Source organism: Lepisosteus platostomus, chromosome 5 (genome assembly GCF_059453375.1).
Source record: "Lepisosteus platostomus isolate fLepPlt1 chromosome 5, fLepPlt1.hap1, whole genome shotgun sequence".
NCBI lineage: Eukaryota > Metazoa > Chordata > Actinopteri > Semionotiformes > Lepisosteidae > Lepisosteus > Lepisosteus platostomus.
The window spans coordinates 32,730,783-32,753,460 of NC_142615.1; the positions used below are offsets into that span (position 1 = coordinate 32,730,783).

At 41.6% G+C, this 22,678-nt stretch overlaps 1 long non-coding RNA gene and 1 pseudogene across 1 annotated transcript; one reads left to right on the forward strand and one right to left on the reverse strand.

The window, feature by feature from the left end:
- Window positions 1-16,635: 16,635 nt before the first annotated feature.
- Window positions 16,636-17,349, reverse strand: LOC148665629 (uncharacterized). Its single transcript, XR_015936902.1, has 2 exons — window positions 17,301-17,349; window positions 16,636-16,856 (listed from the first exon to the last, which is right to left on the reverse strand). It is a non-coding gene; the product is annotated as an uncharacterized LOC148665629 (long non-coding RNA).
- A 1,224-nt stretch (window positions 17,350-18,573) lies between these two features.
- Window positions 18,574-22,678, forward strand: part of LOC148665630 (scavenger receptor cysteine-rich type 1 protein M130-like) — a 35,198-nt pseudogene continuing 31,093 nt past the window's right edge.

Here is a 22,678-nt window from a genome sequence, read left to right on the forward strand (position 1 = left end):
TTAATAGAAGCTTCTTGCTTCTGACCTGGAACAGAGCCCACAGCTGCCAGATCAGTGACCCCTGAGCCCAGTTTACAGAGAGGAGAACCAGGAGCTCTTCTCTGTCTCTAAGAGGCTGTGAGGAAGGAGAAAAGGAGAGATGTGACCTGTCCAGGCTGTTCTGTCTGATATTATTCATGTAGCAGCACTGATTGTCTGAATATCTGGTTCTGGATTGTGAGGATAAAGAGTAGGATGGAGATGAGCTTCTGTTTCTTCTGGAAAGAGGAGTTTGGGTAAAGTACTGAGGGACCAGAGCTCTGTGTGTGAGTCTGAGCTGTGAAGCTGACTGAGAAGAGTTTTTTTTTATTCTGCTTCTGATATTTTTTTTTCCTTTGCCAAGTGATGCTACATCCCCTTCAGATACTCTGCACAGATTGTCAGAGTAAGAGAAGAGGAGAGAAAAGGAGAGAGAGATGGAGAGATAAGAGCACACACAGCGAGAGAGACAGGAAGGTGGAGAGAGAAGAGAAGGAGCAGGAAGACAGTGCAGGTGTTCAACCACACTGTGACCACAGGAGATAGGAGGCTTTTCTCAGCTGCTGAGGAGCTCAGGGCTCATGGCCACTCAGGCTCAGAGGATCTGGCAGCAGTCAGGTCTGAGAGCTTCTCCTCATACTGACACTGGAGCTCTGAGAGTCACCTTCCTTTTTGGCAGGAACAGCCCCTCCTGTTCAGCCCTGAGAGACACTATGAGAGAGCTGTGTAGGGAGAGGACCTGCCACCCTGTACAGCACTGGAGCTGTGAACACATGACTCCTTTTGCGTCTCCCTATACAGCACTAGATCTCTTAACAGTGGGCTCTCCTGTCTCTGTACAGCCTCATCAGACTCACACCCACAGCCTCACAGTACAGCCTGGCTTCTTGTCCTGGAAGAGCGCAATGTTCAGACTCACTGCAGAGTCTGACCTGAGGCTCCAGTAAAGCTCTTCCTTATATCACTGCTGTTAGGCTGTATTAAGAAGGACTGTTTATTTTTAATTCATCATATTGTTGCTTTTTGAAATTTGAAACTGACTCCTGCTCTGCTGCTCCTAATGCTGCAGTTATTACGGTGAAGCTGTAACACAGGAGCTCTGCTATATTGAACAGGAGATTTTTTAAATACAGCATAACTACTAATACCTTTAATAATAATAAGAAGGAGGAGGTGAGCTGTGTCCTCACTCTGTTCAGCCTGGGGGTGTATCAGCTCCACTGTATTTTTAGATAGTCTCAGTCTCACAGTCAGCTCCACACAGAGAGACATTGCAGCCACAGCTGGAGGGGCTGGAACATCTGTGTGGACTGGAGCTGCACAGGGACAGACTCAGGGTCTGAGGGACTCTACTGGAAGAGCTGCTGTCCAAGGCTCAGTACAGAGGGGACAGTCACTGCTGGGCTTTTTAGATCTCTGCTCACAGCCACAGGACGGGCAGTTCGTATAGCTTGTCTCTGTATTCCTGTGCTAACTGAGTGACCTTTTTACCACCTTGAGGACTGCTGTCTGGAGATACAACAACCTCTTTGTGACTCACAGCTGGACACCAGTCACTGGACACTGCCTGATGCAGACAGGAAGACATACAGGACTGTATTCAGGACACCAGTCACTGGACACTGCCTGACACTCGCATGCAAATTTTATTTAGCTTTTGTATTGAACATAATTGAATAACTTGATAATTATTTAAAGTTGCGTAACTTGTCTAAATCAGATAAAAGTGCAAATTATTTTTATCTGATCCTTTCCTGTCCCTGCAGCACCTGCAGCCCTGCTGTTTGTATCGGTATCTGTGTTTCCTCCTATGAGACACAGAGCTGCTCCTGTCTCTCCTCTCCTCGGCACTGCTGGGAGTGTCTTCAGGGAGAGGAAACCGTTGAATAGAGGAGTGAAACAAGCATGACAGTAGTGCTCCAGTATCCCCTAACAGAGAAACCAACACTCCATTAACAGTACATTTTTAACCACTGGACTGGGACAGACTTAGGGAGGCTACAAGGGATTTACAGGATCTAATCGTTAGGTAAACAGATCTTCTCACAAGACGTTATTCTCCCCATTCTCAATTCTAAACCTACAGCGTTTCAGCATGTCTGGTTTCGAGACATTCGAATAAAACCAAATTGTTTCCACTATTGTAACTAATTGTATAAAAATACAAAAACTGTTTAACTACTTTTACGTCCACCTGTACTGTACTTATACGTTTCAGACACTCTTATATTTTCCAATCTCCTTAAGTTGATTTTCGTCAAGTCTCTTTAGTTACGTCTCTAGCCAGTCCCGCTGGCTAAACACACTCACACCGTCATTTAGTATACCAAAACTCACAGTTACACACATACATGCTGGCACACAAATTCATAAAACACACATACACATCGAGAATATATTTTTCTCTTCGTACTACAATGTGCTGTATTCTTGTTTTACTTCTACATTAATCCTTTTAATTCCTGAAGCGCACTCCAGGTTCGCTGCATTTCTAATTTCGGGTGCGGTACTTTAGCCCACCGGTCAATATCTTACGGTTTTGGATTTGATCGTATGGGGGAATCAGGGAAGGTAGGTGCGAGTGCAGACCCCCTCGACGGGGTGCTAGACACTTAGATTGATGCTGTCATCAACAGCGCCAGCCCCCGCTACATCAGGCCCTCTCCCACTTAGGGTGAGAGTACAGGTCTGCGGGCGCCCTCTGTTTAAGGGAGTTCCTGTTCCGTCTCTATCACACTCGTACCAGGTGTCATCCCACTCAGACCCCCCGTCTCCATATGGTCACTGTGGGAATTGATCCCAATTATTTTCATTTCCTGCCTGTCTGTTCCCCTATGGGAGAGCAGGATATAACACATTAACTAGTGCAGTCCGACCAGGAACTAATTCTTCTTTTAGTTTCTGATTCTCCTGCACTGCCTCTTTTCGCTTTTGTTTATACTCTTTCGTAGCGAGTAAAGTATCTTTTCTTCCGGGTTTTTGTTTTCCCCGTAAACACACTTTTAAGTCACATCCCAATTTCTTTTTTTTTTTCTAATGTATCTGCCACCACTGGTGCCGGCCGTGCACCAGGGTGGGAGCAACATGCTTGTGCTTTTGCCAATCAATACTCATATGCTTTCTTTACAGGCGTCTTCGCCCCAAATTCCCTCTGACAAACTCAGCTTTTCCCATATTTTTCTCCTTCTTTTCCGTCAACTTACACTTTTCCGATATATAAACGGACCCTTCCACCACTTTCTCAAACTATCAGTTAGCACACATGTTCGGTCTCTTTTACTTTTGTCGTGTGTGAGGTAACAGCTCATACAGTAAGGGGATGCTTTCACTTGAAAAACCTGTGCATTCCTGCACTCATTCAGCCAAGGGCGTCTGTTACCTCCAGATCTAAATACCTCTCAGAGACTTTAGAGAGGACTTACACCGCACTGTTCACAGGTAAGGAACGAGACCTCGAAAACCCCCTTTCTTGATCAGTAATTCACCATCCCCAGAACGCCAGCATCAGTGCTTTTGCCCCGGGGTGGACTTATGCACTGAGCTCAATCAGGGCGATTCTCGGGTCTCAACGTCCTTTAAATTCTGCTACTTAATGCTTTGCTCTTTTATTATGAGGTGTGTTTATGTTAGTGTCGTGCGTGTGTATATGTATTTCACAAACAAGGAAAACACCAAAAACATACATACATATCTATCTATCTCTTCTACTCCTGTTTCCTTTAAAACAAAAAAACCACGCCACGCCAATCCGTGCACGATCAAGGCGTAGCTAATCTCAGGACCCCGGGCGCAATTAAGGCCCACACCAATCCTGGATTATATGTGCATTTAATGTACCACTCAGCTCCAGAACCCCGGGCGCAATTAAGGCCCACACCGATCCTGAGTCACAGAACTCCGGGCGCAATTAAGGCCCAAACCAGTTCTGACCTTCAGAACTCCGGGCGCAATTAAGGCCCACACCAGTCCTGAACTTCACGGTAAGGGTCCAAAACCCATTCAAAAACTCCACGCGCAATTAAGGCATACACCAGCTTCGAACGCCTGTACACAATACCGCGGAACCCCTGCCAGACCAAATTCTGGACTTACAGCAAACAACCCATTACATACACTGGTGTCTTCCCCGGGCCAGAGGAATTCAGAAACTCACGTTTACTCCATCATCTCGGGCGATTCTCGCAGGGAGCAGAGATTTCCCAATCGGTCAGAGAGAGTCGGGACTTTTAAATAAAAGAGGAGTCCTTACCTCTTAGTTATGTGCGCGCTGACCGTCTCTCCTGCCGATGGGAAGTTCTGCGCCTTCTGGATCATCCGCCGACTACGCCGAATTTGTCGTAACAGAAGAAATAAGGTTCTTGATCCCGAGATGAAGTAAAACAGATGAGTTTATTGCATGCAAGGAACAATAAAGCCGAAGTCTTGTTTCCCGCAAGAAACAACAAAACAGAAGTATTGTTCGCCGTACTGTTACAAACTTTTGGGTTATATAGTGTTTTCTTCTCCGTTTCTGACGTCACTCGGTCTGATGGTAAAGAGGGGGGTTCATGGTATTTGGCCAGTTTACGATGTTCTGGACAAATGGTCAGTTTAAGATTACACCCAGGGGGGTTCCTAGCTTGCATCTGCAATCCTTATCAGTTAACCCCCTTTCCTGCCATAAACCCCAGCTTGTGACTTGGAAGTCTAAACCCCCTACAGAAAGGATTAAATTCAAACCCCCGTCTTCACATCTTTCTTCAACAGCTATCTGTTCCAAGACCAGGCTTTCTAATCACCTTCTATTCCTTTACAGATGTCGTCGACATAATATCATCCCTAAAGGATTTCGCCTTAAATTTAATACCTTTTCTTTTGACTCTGATACCACCCAGAGTATCACTCAGAGACTTCTAAAACAATTTTCTAGGAAACTAATGCTCTCTACCATTTTCTCCCTCAAAAAACAGATTATCCTTTCCGACAACAACATCAAAGAGGCTAAGGAATTTCTACGGCTGACAGCTCCACATCATCTTCCCTTCATAACTAACCTCATTAGATCTCTCAACTCTAAACTCTACCAGTTTCTCACTACAGAGAAGGACAAAAAACTCAGTCATCTTCTACAGAAGAAAACCATCAACACCCCGAACACCCTCACCAACCCTAACCTTGTTGTCACCATACCTTCTGACCTTTCCCTTTCACAGGATGAGCGATCCCTCCTCAGCAAAGGGCTCAGTTTTGTACCAGTTCCCAGGAAGCTGGACATCCCCCAGACCAATGTCGACCTTAACCACTTTTACCGCAGGATCCATCTCAGAGCAAATTTTGCCGACAATTCCTCTTCACAGGCAGCTGATAATATAACCCGGTTATTGATGTCATTAACAACATTAATCCCAAACAGAGCTGTTGGACTCCCTCCTCTGGCCATTTTCCACCAGTTGATTATTTCATCTACCAATGCACTAATCAAGCTCCCAAGGCACTCTCTATACCCAGTAAACATAGGTCTAACCTCACCCAAGGAGAAAATCAGGCGCTCCAGTCTCTCCTCAACAGGGATGATATCGTCATCAACCCAGCGGACAAAGGAGGTGCTGTTGTGGTGTGGCGTAAGGATCTATATGTCTTTGAAGCCTCTAGACAACTAACTGACACTTCTGCCTACCTCCCTCTCCAACAGGACCCTACCACTGACTACCAAAAGGAAGTGGTATCCACCATTTCCCTTCTTATCAGCAGTAACGAGCTCCCCCAGGAGGCGAACCGGCTCATCATGGAACATCCACAGGTATCTCAATTTTACCTCCTCCCCAAAATCCACAAACCGGACACCCCTGGACGCCCAATCGTATCAGCATGTAACTGTCCAACTACTTACATCTCAGCCTTTCTCGACAGCCTCATGAGACCGCTGGTTGAAGATCTTCCCTCATACATCAAAGACACCAACCACGCGCTCCAACTTTTCAATGATTTCCAATTTCAGGGTACCGAATGCCACATTTTTACCTTGGACATCACATCTCTGTACACCGTCATTCCCCATAATGACGGCCTTACAGCCCTCAAGCACACGCTGGACAAACGCACAGTGCTTGATCCACCCACCCACACCCTGGTACGCCTTGCAGAATTGGTCCTCACACTGAACGCATTCTCTTTCAATAATCTTTTTTAGCAACAGGTCAGTGGAGTTGCCATGGGCACCAGAATGGGACCCAGCTATGCCAACATTTTATGTCGGCTGGGTAGAAGAACGCTTCTTCGCTTCCTGCACTGGCTATGTCCCTGACCTCTACAAATGATATATTGATGACTGCGTCGGTGCCGCCACATGCTCCAACGAACAGTTTGAATTCTTCCTGCACCATTTTACCAACTTCCACCCGTCCCTCAAATATACGGTTAACATGTCTTCCACCACTCTTCCGTTTCTAGACATCCACTTGTCTATCAACTACCCCCGACTGTCCACTTCAGTTTATTACAAACCCACGGATTCACACAGCTACCTCCTGTACAGCTCATTTCACCCCAACCACACTAAAAACTCTCTTCCTTTTTCACAGTTCCTTAGGTTACGACGATTATGCAGCGACGACATCGACTTCGAGAACCAAGCCCTCGAAATGTACTCATTTTTCATCAACAGATGATACCCCAGCAGTGTGATTGACAGGGCCCTTGCCCGAGCCAAAAACACCCCCCGGACCATCAACCCGATCAGGAACTCCCGCCGTAACAACCGCATTCCTTTGGTGCTTCCTTACCACCCAAACACACTTCCTAACCCCAGGACCATTAACCAGAACTTTTCCATCCTACAGGATGATCCCTCCATTGGGGCCCTCTTTTCGGATCGCCCTATCATCTCATATCGCCGACCACCTAATCTGCGTAACCTCCTTGTTCACAGCTCCCTTGACCGCCCTCAACAACCATCCACACCAGGCACTTTCCCTTGCAACAGAGCTCGCTGTATCACCTGCAAGTACACAGCTACCACCACACTCATTCAAGGCCCCTCAGGACAATTCTGGATCACCCAGACAGCATCTTGTACCTCCAGCAACCTTTTTTACTGTATCTCTTGCAGTAAATGCCCAGCCATCTACATTGGAGAAACAGGAAGGAGACTCGGAGACCGCTTCAGAGAACACGTCAGAGCTGTGAAGATTAAAGATCTCTCCAAGACCATTGTTTCTCATTTCACCTCTGACGGCCACGACCACTCTAATCTCTCCGTCTGTGTTCTCAAAGACGGTTTTCCGAACTCATACATCAGAAAGACCACTGAAACTAAAATTATTCTGCAGCTAGGATCACACATTCTCCCTTCCCTTAACGACAGATTACTGTTCTTTTAAATTTTCTCCATTCATTGGAAGTTTCATTTCACACCTCTCTGCACCCATTCTGACTTCACACCTCTCTGCACCCATTCTGACTTCACACCTCTTGATTGGCCTCTCTTTCTGTCCCCTGCTCCCGCCTCTCACTCCTCCTCCCTCCCAACCTTTGTTCTCCCGCTACTTTACCTTTGCCTACTGCCCTGTCTCTCTCACACCTGAAGAAGGCTCCACGGCTGAAACGTTGTGCTCTCTTTCTTCTTTTTTTCAGCATGGAATAAACCTATTACTTGTTCCTTTGCAATATTATATATATTGTATTCTAATATTTCATTAACTAAAGATTTTCTCATTTTTTCTTTTAAGTGATACTTTTACTTTTCCTTAATTTTGTATTCTAGATATATGCAATTACATTCCCCCAACTACCAATATAATAGTATTTTCTTAGGGTTATCATAAAGCTGCTCTTATCATTTGTAATAGTGTTTCAACTATTTACACTAATTCCTTCCTCTCAGTGAGAATATTATGATAAAAGTGGCTGGCTTTTATTATTTTTATATATACAGATACATGCATTTAAAATGTACAGTACAACCCCATACTGCGTGAAAGTATCTACAGATCACAGCATTGTACCACAGTAAGTGATTGGCTAGCCAAAATGGCCGACAGGCAGCACTCGTGATGCATTGGTTGTTAGTGAAATGATTGTGTGAAACCAGTATTCCACTTTCTTCATAACAATTTTAAGCATCAAAATCTTTCATTCCGTTACATACTGTGGTTATTTTGGAGAAGTTTTTACGTACTTCTGACTGTATTAAGTTTATATACTTCATAAAAAGTTTAACCTTTTCTATGAATAATTGCTCACGTTATCACAGTTAAAAAACACATACTTTTTATAATTTAATTAATAGGGAATATAATTTGGAATTGTGTATCTAAATAAATTAATAACGACATAATTATATTCATATAGCTCAAATTATTACAGTAGTAGACTTTCTTTGTAAACATCTTCATCAATTTGACTCATTCATCCCCTTGGAAAACCCTCGTTCAGTTATAGCTTAAACTATCAAGCGGTGTGGTGGTACAATATAATGGCTTAGGCATCTAACTTGCACGCTGGAAGTTGGGGGATTGAACCCAGCTCTTGCCATGAGTTTTCTTTTAACAAATCAAAATTTCTTTGAAAAACTACAAAAGTAAATATTATTGACACTATATTGAATTTGTTGGTATTTCTAAATATCAAAACACATTCAAAGCTAACTGAGTTAAGTGATTAACCTTTCCTATGAAAACTTGCAGTCGTTATTGCAAAAAAAATAAAAGATGGAATCGCTTATCTAAAGAAATTATTAATGATATTAATTTACTGTAGTCCACATTCTTTGTAAACATGGTTTATTTTTAATTTGACTCAATCGCGCATGATTACTTTCAAAACATTTTAAAACTGTTCGTCTCAGCTGTGTTTTCGAGCAGCCCTTGACAATCCAAGTTCAATACCTGCTTACGGGACAAGTTTTTCTTCTAACAAATACTTAAAAAATAAGTATTATGTACACTATATTAACATATTTATATATATATATTCATCATAACATATTCAATGTTAATTTATATAAATAATGAAATAAAAACGTGAATTATCAAACGGGAATACTGTAAACTGTTCAACCGATTTGATTCAAAACACTTTATTCAGTTGGGCAGTTTAACAGATGCCTCAAGCCTTAAAACGAAGTTGTATATATTGTAATTAGAATCGAGAATGACAAATTAAAAATACCACTGAAACTATATATGTGTCTGGTCATTATTAACAGTATTAATTTAATAATAATTTCAAGCTTCTTGTATCTTTTTCAGAGTAATTTTTTTCTTCGGTTTTCATAAGCTTCGCTTATTAAAATACCCGTTTAGGAGACACAATAAACGGGTTGTGTCTCCTCTCACCTCTCTCTCCTCTCAATAAACGAGCTGCCGCTCCTCTCACCAGTTTTTCATTTCTATCTACTTATTTATGTTTTTTTTCCCTTTTTCTCCTCGATTGCACTGATTTCTAGTTTATCTATTTTCATCCGCTTCACGTTACAAGTTCACGGGTGCGACTTCCACTGCATTGTGAACTTACTCAACTGAAGACTTTCACCTCTTGCTACCGCCTTCTCTGGATTTCCTTCCCGTCTCGTTTCATCAATCATGTCTCTGAGGTACACTGCACTGCAACTTCTTCAACTAAAACAAAGCTACTTCCTGGTCAAAGACACATTCGATTACTGCCGTTTTACTGGGATTTTACGACCGACTCGCTACATCCATCGCAGCACAGGACACCGTTCTCTACGTTCGTCTGCCTGCGGAGTCTCTATCCCTGCCTTTCGCCGCACGTCTGTAAGTCCATCACGTACCGGCGCCGATCTAAAAAATCTCCTCTCACTACCGCACCTGGACCGCACTCCGCTTCCCCCCGCATCCCCGAGACTGGCCAGATCAGCGCTACTCAACACCCGCTCCGTTAACAGCAAGGCTCTTCTTTTATGTGACATTATCAAAGAAAAACAACTGGACCTTCTGTGCTTAACCGAAACATGGCACAAACAAAACGATGGACTCCTGTTCAACCAACTAGTTCCTCCTGGATATGGTTTCTTTGACCTTCCGCGTCTTTCAGGCAGAGGCGGGGGCATCATTGTTATTTACAACCTTTTTTACAGTCTAAGTCCTATAGCTATACCTCCTCCCTCTTCTTTTGAGTGTCTTGTTTTAAATGTTTCTATCCCCCAATCTACTATTATTGCCACAGTTTACAGACCACCCAAACCCAGTGGAGTCTTCTTAGGTGAGTTTGCTGATTTTCTCTCATTCTTATCCCTTACATTTAAAAGGATCCTTATTCTAGGGGACTTTAATATACACATTGATTCAACTTCCTCCAGTCTGGCTAAAGACTTCCTTTCTCTTTTGGGATGCTTTGACCTTGCTCAGTTTGTTTGTACCCCTACACATAACAAAGGACACACCTTAGATCTAATTATTGCAAATGACTCCTTTGTCTCCCACTGCTCCCCCCTTGATCTAGGCCTCTCTGACCACTTAGCCATTCTCTTCAATCTGGAATTACCTGTTTCTAACACTTCCCCCTCACGCTCTGTAAATTTCCGCAACTGGCGATCAATTGATCACCCAAGGTTTGCAAATTCTGTTCTGTCCTCCTTATCCTGTTTCTCTTCCTCTGACCCTCTAGAGGACAAAATACAGTTACTTGACAATGCTCTTTTATCTACCCTCGACACCTTTGCTCCTTTAAAAACTCGAACCATCTCCTTCTCTCGCCCTGCCCCCTGGTACAATGACCATCTGCGTTTCATGAAGGCAGCCTCTCGCAAACTTGAGCGTAGGTGGCGTCTTTCCGGCCTAAATGTACACTATCAGGCCTGGAGAGATTACTTATCTGATTATAAGGTTACTATAGAGTCTGCTAGATCCACCTACTTCTCTCACATCATTGAAAATCACCAAAACAATCCCAGACATCTTTTCTCCACCATCAACAGACTGCTCAAGCCAAACTGCCCCACCACATTACCTGCCTCATCACAACTTTGCAACACATTCTTAGATTTCTTTAGTTCTAAGATTGACAACATCCGGCATCACATTCTCTCCACTACGGATATAATTTCCACACCTCCTCCCTCCTCATCCAACTTCTCTGGTTCCCGTCTCTCCAGCTTCTCTCTTCTTGACTCAGCATCCCTAAACAAACTAGTTACGCGCATGAAACCCACCACATCTATTTTAGATCCCATTCCCACCACTTTATTCCAGTCCTGTTTCTCTTCTCTCTGTCCCATTGTCCTCAATATAATACATGAATCCTTGAGCACCGGCATTGTACCAACGGTCCTCAAAACTGCTGCTATTACCCCAGTGCCAAAGAAGCCTAACATGGCTCTCGACAATCTTAACAACTTTCGCCCCATCTCCAACTTACCCTTTCTCTCTAAAATTCTAGAACGCGCTGTCACACTTCAGTTACATAACCACCTCATGACAAACAACCTTTTCGAACCCCTCCAATCTGGCTTCCGTCAACTTCACAGCACAGAAACCGCCCTAGTCAAAGTCACCAACGATCTCCTAATAGCTTCTGATTCTGGTTCTCTTTCCATACTCATCCTTCTTGATCTCAGTGCTGCCTTTGACACTGTTGACCATAACATCTTGCTTTCTCGTCTCGAGACTGTGTTTGGAGTCTCTGACACTGCCCTCAAATGGTTTAAGTCTTACCTCACTGATCGCTGTCACTTTGTCTCTCTCAATGGGTACAGGTCTGAAATTGGTCTTGTCAAGTCTGGTGTCCCTCAGGGCTCAATACTGGGCCCCTTGCTCTTCAGCATTTACATGTTCCCACTTGGTCAGCTTTTAAGATCACATGGCCTCAGCTTTCATTTTTACGCTGACGATACTCAAATATACATCCATACCAAACCCGACACTGATGTGGCTGTCTCTATTCTATCTAATTGCATCTCTGACATAAAAATTTGGATGACTCAAAACTTCCTTCATCTTAACTGTGACAAGACTGAAGTCATGCTTATTGGTACCCCCCATCAACTTCGCAAAGCCAGTCCTGTAACCCTGTCTGTAGATGGCTCTGTACTTGAGCTCCAATCAAAATTGAAAAACCTTGGGGTTATATTCGATTCTGGCTTAACATTCGACCCACATGTACAGCATACTGTCAAAACATCTTTTTTTCACCTTAGAAATATCGCAAGACTACGCCCTATGCTATCATTAACTGTGGCTGAAAAGCTGATCAACATATTTGTATTCTCTCGAATTGACTACTGCAATGCTCTGCTCCCTGGGGTATCTAAATCTACTCTGAACAAGCTGCAGTATGTCCAAAATTCAGCAGCCAGAATCCTGACCAGATCTAGTGCAAGTGTTCACATTACTCCTATCCTGGAGTCCTTGCACTGGCTTCCGGTCAAATTCCGCGTAGACTTTAAAATCCTCATGCTCACCTACAAGGCTTTACATGGCTTGGCACCTCAATACCTGTCTGAACTTTTATCGCCCTACTCCCCACCTCGCAACCTCCGCTCTTCAAATTCTGCCCTCCTTACTGTCCCCCAAGCCCGTCTACATTGTATGGGCGACAGGGCCTTCTCCTGCTATGCCCCCAAGCTCTGGAACTCCTTGCCCAAGGATATTAGAGAGTCACCTTCTCTAAACTCCTTCAAATCCAGACTCAAAACCCTCCTTTTCAGAAAAGCCTTTACTTAACTGGTTCCATTCTTCACCCCTCTGCTCTTCTTAATACCATCTTCCACGGTCTCCTCTATTGTTATTGTTGTATTGCTGTAATTATAATTGTGTCCTGTCTTGTGAAATTTTTCTTATTTATTGTTGTAGTCTTCTTATTTATTGTTATTGTCATCCTGTAAAGCGCTTTGAGAAGCCACCTTTAAAGGCGCTATATAAAATAAAGTTTATTATATATTATTATTATTATTACAATGTTTCAGATGTCGATAATTTTGTGAACAAATGACAGAGCCTGCAACCTACAGTTTTAAAGATCGTGATTTGTGAAAAATTTCACAGTTTTAATTTAAACAATATCTAGTACCTGGTTGCAGTTTTAGAAATCCTAGTTTGAATAAAGCGGATCCCAGGTGCAAGTGATAACGCGAGAAGACATTATGGTATATTTTCTATGCATCACTTGAAGCATGCTGAAGTCTCTCAAAAACATAAAAATGTAATATAATATTGTGTGGCACGATGGGCAACCAATTCTTTTAATTTTTAAGAAAATCAAAAATAGGAAACATTAAAGTGTGTGTCTCAAATAGACATTGCATGGTTTTAAAACCCATAAAAACTGGTTTAGTTAAAAATACGAAAAAAAAACATTTCTTTTGTGTGATCAGCTTAGAATCTTTGTGCAAGCTGTACATTTTTTAAACTTTTTAATTAAACATTTTTTTAATTAAAGACTTTAATATTGTAAACGCAACACAAATTTCTTACAGATACAGAACAATCACATTCTCCTGTTTTCCCGTGGTGTGAAATGAATTAGCAGGAGATTGAGAAAATGGTGCACCCACTGAGCTCAGTCAGAGAAAAGGAGGGCACCATAAGGACACCATTCTGCAGCGCAGTGTTTATGGCTCTGAGTGCGCCTGCCTTTAAAACTTAATAATAGAGTGTAAATAATTTATTTTAACTTGAAATATTTTATTATTATACATAGCTTTCTCACCAGTTTGTTTTATTTTTGAAATGATCGATAAACAAAACAGGGGCTTATTGTACTTTCTAATGACATTACACATGGAAATATTATACATTTTAATCATTTTTAATCAAAAAAATAAATTTTAGAAACATTTAATCTACACAAATATCACATACTATTTTATTTCTGATTGTTATCACAACAGATTACAATCTAATCTTTCCACGTGTGATGCCATTAGGAAGTACAATAGGCTCTTGCTTTGTTTAATGATGGTATGAAAAATAAATCTAAATGGTGAGAAAGCTATGCTTATAGTTAATTAAGGAACTTAGAAGACAAAGATAATGATTTACGTAGTTTAATTTTAAAAACTAAATAATAAATGCAGACGCGATTGGTGCCATTTGCACTGCGAAAGCTCAGGCTGTGCTGCTTCTCCCCCCCTCTTTGATGGGGCGCCTCTGACTGGGGAAAAAAGACCAGCTGATGTGTCCTACATAACAGGAAGAGAAGAGAATGTGATTTTTTTTCTGTATGAAACGTGTGTTACGTTTATTAAATACGAGTATTTTAAACATTTAATAAAAAAGTAAAAATCTTACAGCTAACACAAAGGTTCAAAGCTGATCACGAAGATGAAAAATCACCTATTTTTTTAGCATAAAAAGTAGTCTTTAACCAAACCAGTTTTTTACAGATTTTAAAGTCATGCGATGTTAGGCATGGACATGTCATTGTATCTTATTTTTTATTTAATTAAAAAAAAAATTAAATCGTTTGGCCATCTGGTTGATAGGCTGTTCTCCAATTACTGGCAATTATAAAACAAAATAACCATTTCACCCTCCCTTGATTAACTTAAAGATTTCCATTAAGAAATGCTTAAAAACAAAACCATTACATATAATAATTAATCCAAATTCACACGCAGGAGCCAATTTTGCCAGACATAACATCCCAGAGCAACTCAGGCACTTGGGGTGAGATCTCCTTTAGCCCAGCCAGCTGGTTTCCTGTTGAATGACGTGACAGATTGGGTTCAATCCCAGGTGGTGTACTATATAGTACAGTTAATCTTTGGTTTTAATTCCAAGTTAAATTGTTGGCTGATTACTGGCTGATGACATTTGGATGAAGACAAAATATAGATTTTCTCAATTCGGGTGTAAACCTGAAAAAGACACATCATGTTCACAATAAGCTATAGTGGACTATAGTAGTAGTAGTAGACTATAATAATAAAGGACTATCTATATGCATTCGGCTCTGATCGCACCTAGGTGCGCCTAGGTACATTACTGTCATGATCGCAAACCCCTCCTCTTAAGGGTGCTCCAGCCCTTCCTTGTTTGCCTTATTCCCCACACCTGTCCCTTGTTCCAGCCCCTTTTCTGTTCCCCCTTATAAACCAGGCGCAGACGCCAATCTGGGCTCTGCATTGGTTCCTGTATCATGCGAGCCTGGGTCCTGGATGTGTCTGGCTCCGTCATGGTTTTAAGTTTCTGTTCCTGTTCCCCTTGCTGGTCCTGACCCGGTTCTGGTTTTTAATCTCCTGTCTTGAATGGATCTCCTGGCCATGGACTTTTGCCTTGTTTTTGGACTTCTCTTTGGACTCGTCCCCGGATTGTTTGCCTCGCTACACCTTCCCCGACCACCAGCACTCCATGGACATGCCCTCCTGTTTTTATTCCCGTATCCTGCATGACTTTTTCCCTGTGTTTTGTGTCGTCCGCATAGGGTCCGGAAAGAAAGCTTTTGTGACAATTACAGTGCTCATTACCACTACAACGACAATAGAAGTTTTTTTAAAAAGAAACGAATGTCAAAATGTCGCCAAAACGCCCACTTGTGATACTTTAGCTGCTTAGTTACACGATCCCATATTAATATAACTATCAAGTGATGTTAAATCACTACAACATGTATTTTTTTACAATAACAGCAAGTGGTGTTTTTACTACGTATTCTTAGAAAAGGATAAAACGTTATAACTTTTTATGAATTACAGAATATAAGCTTAATAATGTTAGAACAAGCATGTTAAAACCAGAACCCATGTTAGTTACCAAGTTAAAGACTTTGATGCATAAAATATTTATGCATAATTAAAATATTTATGATGAAGGTGGAAGGTTGTGTACTTTTGTCCACAAGAGCAATCTTTCTTTTATAAAATATACCTACTTTTTAATGTTTAATGATTGACATTCTGTAATACACAGTTTCAAATTATTAAAAATCTAAAGAGTATGCAATTTAAATTCTTAATTGTAAAAAGACTGTCCCTCAGCAGTGACTGGGATTCGAAACCAGGCATTTTCTGGTGACAGCTCAAATGCTGTATATGAGATGTTAAGCTTTATTTGCTCCACCTGGTGATTTTACAAGGTGCTTCCAGATACTATTATCATATTTCAATTCAAATGTGGTATGATTCGCCATGCCCACCGCGTTTTACCGCCATGTACTCCACACATTTTGAATGGCTGGATCTGTAGGTGCCATTGCTCCAGGTGAGGCGTGAACACACAACATCGCCATGACTCTGCTGTGCACACTGACTGATTGTGCCACTGGGGCTTCGCAAGTCGCAAGTCAGTCCAAAGACTTTGAACAAACAAATGGTGAAACAGGGTTTCGTCTGTGGATCCATCTCCACATGGGGGAAGGGGACAGTGAAACAGTAAGGAAAATACAAGAGAAGAAACTGAAAGAATTATAATCACTGCAAAATAGGAAGAGGTGGCTGGACATGTTAAACAGTTTGGCGGTTAATTTGTGACATTTTTGGTGACAATCAGCACACGGATTTCTCTTCATGTTCCTTAAGATGTGCAGTATATATTTTCATTGTAGATTGGTTACTTCAAAAGTCCAGTAAAGTGACAGTGGAGAGCTATCCGATACACATCTTAAAGAAGACTCCCTGTAAGTCGATTAAACATTTCATTTTCAAGTCAAATCCTTTACATGAAATAGACACCAACAATAGAAGGGGATGAGAAATGTCTTTTATCAAAATAAACCTGCTATTCACAGACCTCGGCCACAACATCTCCCAGGTACTTCTGCAGGATAAGGTCAAGCTCAGCTGCAGCCTGGCGGAAGCACTTGTCCACCTCAGATAAGTCACACCTGGCCATTGTATTTTCGAAGTAGGATTTCAGCGCCTCTTTCACCTCCTCATAGTTGTCCTGCTTCATGATTCCTGTGCCCTGGGAGAACAAGAAAGGTGAATATTCATCATCATCCCTCAACAATTCTCCAAATTGCCTGACTGCAGACACCACCATGAGGAGGAGCTGGAGTGACATAACATCATCAGTAGGCAGTGAGTCAAGAGAGGGGGAGTCATCCCACTGTTATCCTTATCCATGATCAAGAGTCTCATGGATGCTTTACGCTGTCCCTAGTGGTGATCTGTAGACAGTGTGTCTTCCACCTCACCCACCTCCTGAGGCAATAATCTTGAATAAACAGAGGGCTGGAGGCCCAGCCCGGCTTCTGTCTCTCTCCCCTTGGGGAGGGGAGATTTTCTCAGAACCATGTTGAGGTGAAATGGGAGTGGGATGACGCAGGTGTCTTGGAGAGGTGAGTTGGCCCAGCCCCTGCATACCTCAGTGTGATTCAAGCAAGGGGGAGGGGTTTAAGGGACTTACCAATCCCACGTATGCACCCTCTGATTCAAAGTCAGGCAGGACTTCATTGTCTGCACCCGTATCTCCTCCTCCTGGAGCAGCCCCTCCAGCTCGACCTGCAGGCCCTCCCTGAGCCGCCACAGGGCCGCTGGGGTCAGGCCCGGGTGAGCGGGTGTACCAGGGGGTGGGTGAGGGGGTGTGTGAGGGGGCGAGCAATGGGGTATGTGGGCTGCCAAGGAGGAGGTCCATGCCCTGTCCTTCTGCAGATCCCTCTCCGGGCCCTTAGGGTAGTTCCACAGCTGGTCTCCTGCCTGGTGATTGGCTGGCTGGCCTGAGGGGACAGGGGCACAGAGAGGGCATGAGGAGGACAGAGAGAAAACTGAGAGGGTCTTCTCTAGGAGGACCAAGCCCTGCCCCTAGTCTCCCAGCAATCACAGTCACCATCATTGCAGCTGAAACCAAACTTTTGATAGATGTCACAGACATATCAGGCTCACAGACTTGCAGCTCTCGGCTGCCTGGGGTGAGACGCAGGGGGAGTCTGCTCCCTCTTCCTCTGACAGTCCTATCAGATGACAGCAGCAAACCTGATCCAACCCCACCTTCCCTTTCACACACAGCTACACACAGGCATGACTGTGTCACCATCATCAACACCTCCACCATTATAATCTCCACTATCTTCGTCACCATCATCTTCATCACGTTTCTAATAAATGATCTCCACCATCTTCATCACCATATCCTTCTTCGTCATGACAATCATCATGTCCACCATCATCATCATCAACACCTTTCCATCAACATCATCATAATAACCACCTTCATTATCTACACTGCCATCTGCATCACCATCATCATCCTGAGCAGAACACATTGGTTGTCTTACACTGGACGAATCTTTGCTCAAAGCCTCAGTATCGGTTGCCCCTCTCCGGCCTTTCAGGGTCACGTCCACCTCTGTCAAGACCTGTCAGGAAGTTGACTGCTTTAGTCTCTCCAGCAGAAGCTAACCAAGTTTGTGTCTCAGTACAGGTTTATTCTTAGTCTAACAGTATTAATACAGTATTCTTTACATAGAGGAGGGTGGGGGTGTGGAACAAGCTATCCAACCATGTTGTTGAAGCCACTACTCACATTCCTGTGGGATCTGCCCCAGGTCTCGGTGTGACACCCTTCTCTCTGCTCGGCCATTCCTCTCTCGACTTGAGCGAGTTTCTCCAGGAGGTGCTGGGGAGGAGAAAACAGAGTTACCAGCCAGTCACACAAACACACATCATCATCAAGGGCCAAGATGACCCTACATGACAGTGGCCTGTCGTCCTCGATCCAGAAGCAGTGTTCCAGCCCTCAGCTATCCAGCTTCATGATCCCCAACATCCCTGTCGAGACCTGTTGAGGGGCCAGTTCTGCTAGACCAGGGGTCTCAAGCCCAATCACAATCCCTGGAGAGCCAGGTGCATCTCCAGGTTTTCTTTCCAAATGGGGCTAGCCAATTAAACAATTAATCTAATTATTTTCATAAGAAGATGTGGAAATAATGTGTTTAATAATATATTTTGATGTCTCTCACTTTTTGAAGACTCAAAATATTCAAGGCACAGTTGGATATTTAAGGTCTGGATAAAGGTACAGTATTAAAATATTTTTTGTTTAATTAAAAAATTAGATCAACTTTGTAACCAAGACCTCTGGGCAGGAAACCAGATGATGCACCAGACCCTCTAGGAATGGAGTTTGAGACATGCTCACCCTCTCTCACACACAACCTCACAAACACTCACCCTCTCACTACTACTACTACTACTAATAATAATGCAGACTCGCTGTTCTTGGGGTCTTGGGTCTGGCTCCACAACCTGTGTTGGCTGAGTATCCTGTTACCTCCTTCCTGATATAAGGAAGTCAGACACAGTTCTGTTACAGACACGGGCTGGACTAGACTCATAAGCACACACACCCACAGACACACACTCCCACGCACTAACACACACGCAGATGCACACACTGTCAGGTAGAGTCTTTCTCCTCCTCAAGAGAAGACAACAGAGCCCTGCTACTGCGATGAGCTTTAATTTCGGAGGAGGAAGAAGAGGAAGAATCACAATATGAAGAAGACCAGCAGTGGACTCACAGCTCTCTGGGTCTGGGGCCTGACCCTCAAACTTTTCTCCAGTCTCTGGTGGGTTTGGACATCTTCTCTGTTCACCTCTGTTGACATCTGTGGACAGGATAGTTCAGTTAGACAAACAAGTTTGACCAGACTTCACTCTCATAGTCAATCAATCAATTTTTTCTTATATTTTGCCTTTTAATCCAGAACATCAAAGCACTTTACGAAACATGCCTGGAAAATAGAGTATAAATGTGTAATACTGTAGTTCCTGGAGTAACTGCTTGGATAATCCAACTACCACTGTTGTTACTTCTGCTGCTACTACTATGAGCATGACTACAAATTCTAATAATAATTCTGATATTAATACTACTACTGCTGTCATTACTAGTAATAGTGATAAAAACAGAGCACTCACAGCTCTCTGGACGTTGGTCTGGAATCTAGAAAGTGGTTCCATTCTCAGGCGACGCTGGACCTCAACACCTGTTGATGGGTCACTTCTGTCAGACACACGAGTGGAGCCCAAGCCCACAGATATACACCCACACAATCATTATCATTATCACACACTGACAGACACCCACCCAAACATATTCACACACAGACACTCACACACACTCACAGACACACATTCTTACACTGACAGACACACACACATACACTACACACACTCACAGACACACACACAGACACAACACACACTCACAGAGACAACATACATTTATACACACAATCAGACACTCACACACATACGCGCACACATTCACAGACACACACATAGACTACAAATACTTATAGACACACACCAACACACACACACTCATAACTACAAATACAGTATAACTAACACTAACACAAATGCCACTAACATTAAAACAGTAACACTATCACTAAGAATTACACTATCATTATAACTGACACAAACTACTAATACACTACTAATACTAATAATAACAGTAATGCTATCACTAAAACTAAAATGACTACTAGTGTAAATACTCTAACAGTAACTCTATAATTATAACTAATATTAACATGAATGACTGGCATCAAAACTATCAGAAGCGCAATCACCATTAATACTGACATGAACAGTAGCATTAATATTAAAGCTACCGATTGTACTCTCACTAATATTAAATATGAATACACTCGCATTAGTATTAGTCCGTGACGTCAAACCACTCTTTGTGACGAAGGCGAGACACCTAGCCGGACACAGTGAAGTGGCACGTGTCGCCGTGGTTACATACTTATAATTTGTAAACAGTAGAAAAATGCATTTAAACTGTTACCTACACAAATTTATCAACTTGGAATATAATTTTCAAGCTCTAGAATACAATTTCTAAACAATCATTTGAATAATCATTCTTTAATTTGGGATTGAACATTATGAACACTAAACACATTATGGTATTTGATTGATACAGGCTGTATTGACTGTTTTCTAGATATTTAAAGAATTTAAAGAAAGAAAAGAATCAGTACTCACCAATCGGTGAAGTTAATCGATGATTCTAAGGTTTTTTAGTTGAATTAATTGGTTGTCGATAGATAAGTGATCAATATCTCTCCTCCGTGCTCTCAGCGCTCCTCACACGGTCTCGCTCTCTGGCTGCTCCGCACACCAGACGCCCAGTAACAACACAGCCCCCCGCCCCGCCAATCACACACAGCACTGCCTTTTCAGACAGACAGACAGACAGACAACAACTGGAATTAAATTAATTAGATGTTTTATGTAAATAGAGCAATAAGTAGGTTGAACAATTTTTGAATTTTTATTTAACATTCAGCTTTGTGGGTATTCATCAAAAATATTATAACCATATTTTATCTTGTTCTGTAAGTAAGGAAATATAATTAGTTGTGTCTAAATATAATTAGTTGCTTTTAATTTTTATTGGATTTTTTAAAAAGTTCTTAAGATTTCTAAACATTATATAATAATAATAATGTTATAGATGGATAGAGCAGAAGCTGGCCATTATCACCCTCTATTGATAATTTGTGAAAACATGGAGTGTATAAAATCTTTAAAAAGTTATTTAACTTACTCTTTACTGTAATAATAAACTTTATATATAAGTGATAATTTGAGTGATATGCTGTGACATGTGAAAAAGTCTTCATTTACTCGAAAACAAAAAAAGTGTGAGCAATAAAAAATGTTTATAGAATAATATCGTATTATACAGGATGATTCAGAAATACCCTGGGTTGTTTATTGTTTTATTGTGTTCAATTCTGACTCCTCTGTATTGTCTTATTACAGACTGGTGCATTAATAGAGATACACGTGTTTTTAAATAGTGAATTATTATTGAGACTGATATTAAATTATTACAGACTGATGTATTAATAGATATACAGTAAATATGTTATTACCACCTAAAGTGTTTATGCTAGAGAATTAAGACTGGAGTTTTAATGCTGCCATTATATCTTTGGTGTATTCAGACAGTCCAGGTTTCTATCGTTAAGCTGTGTGATATTCAGTTGCTGTGAAAACAAGTAGTTCCTCTAGGTGTTATAAGAATATGTGTTCCAATATGATAGGAAGTTATGAATGTGAATTCTTCATTTTAAAGACATACAATTACATTTTGAATATGTATTTTCAGTCATAGGACAATTACCTCTTGTATTTTTATAGTGTGAAAATAAAACGTGTATACTGTATGTATTTGTATACCTTGTTCATAAAGACCAGGCTTGTTTGTTTTCACATTGAAAAGCACAGGCTGATAAAAGTTACATTCATTATTGGTTTGTAAGCTATAAAATGAAAAATATTAACAAAATTGTGGAAATTCTTAGTATTGTAGGTGTATTATTATTAACTGGGGTCTCATCAGAAACTGAGGTGTAACATTAATAACATTAACAACTACAAGACATTGTGGCATTACAGGAAGAATTAAAAAATGGTAGTTGTGTTTTGTGTTTATACAGGATTTGTCTGTTATTTAACAGCTAAATAATTTAATTTGTGTTTTTAGGTTAGTTATCTAATGACAGGTTTTTTTTGTAAATTGTGAAGTTTTAATAAGAATGCTTTATTGTTTTTGACTACATTCGAAATCTGAAATTATTATCAAATCCAATTATATAAGTATAAGTAATACAAATTAAATATTTAATTACATGTTATCATACAAATTAAATATTTAAAAATTAATTCGTAATCACGGGACTCAAGTTTAAATTTTTGAGCAGTTGCTCAGGACAACATCACAATAAATGTATCTGTGCCTATATGTTAAACCTGTTGAAT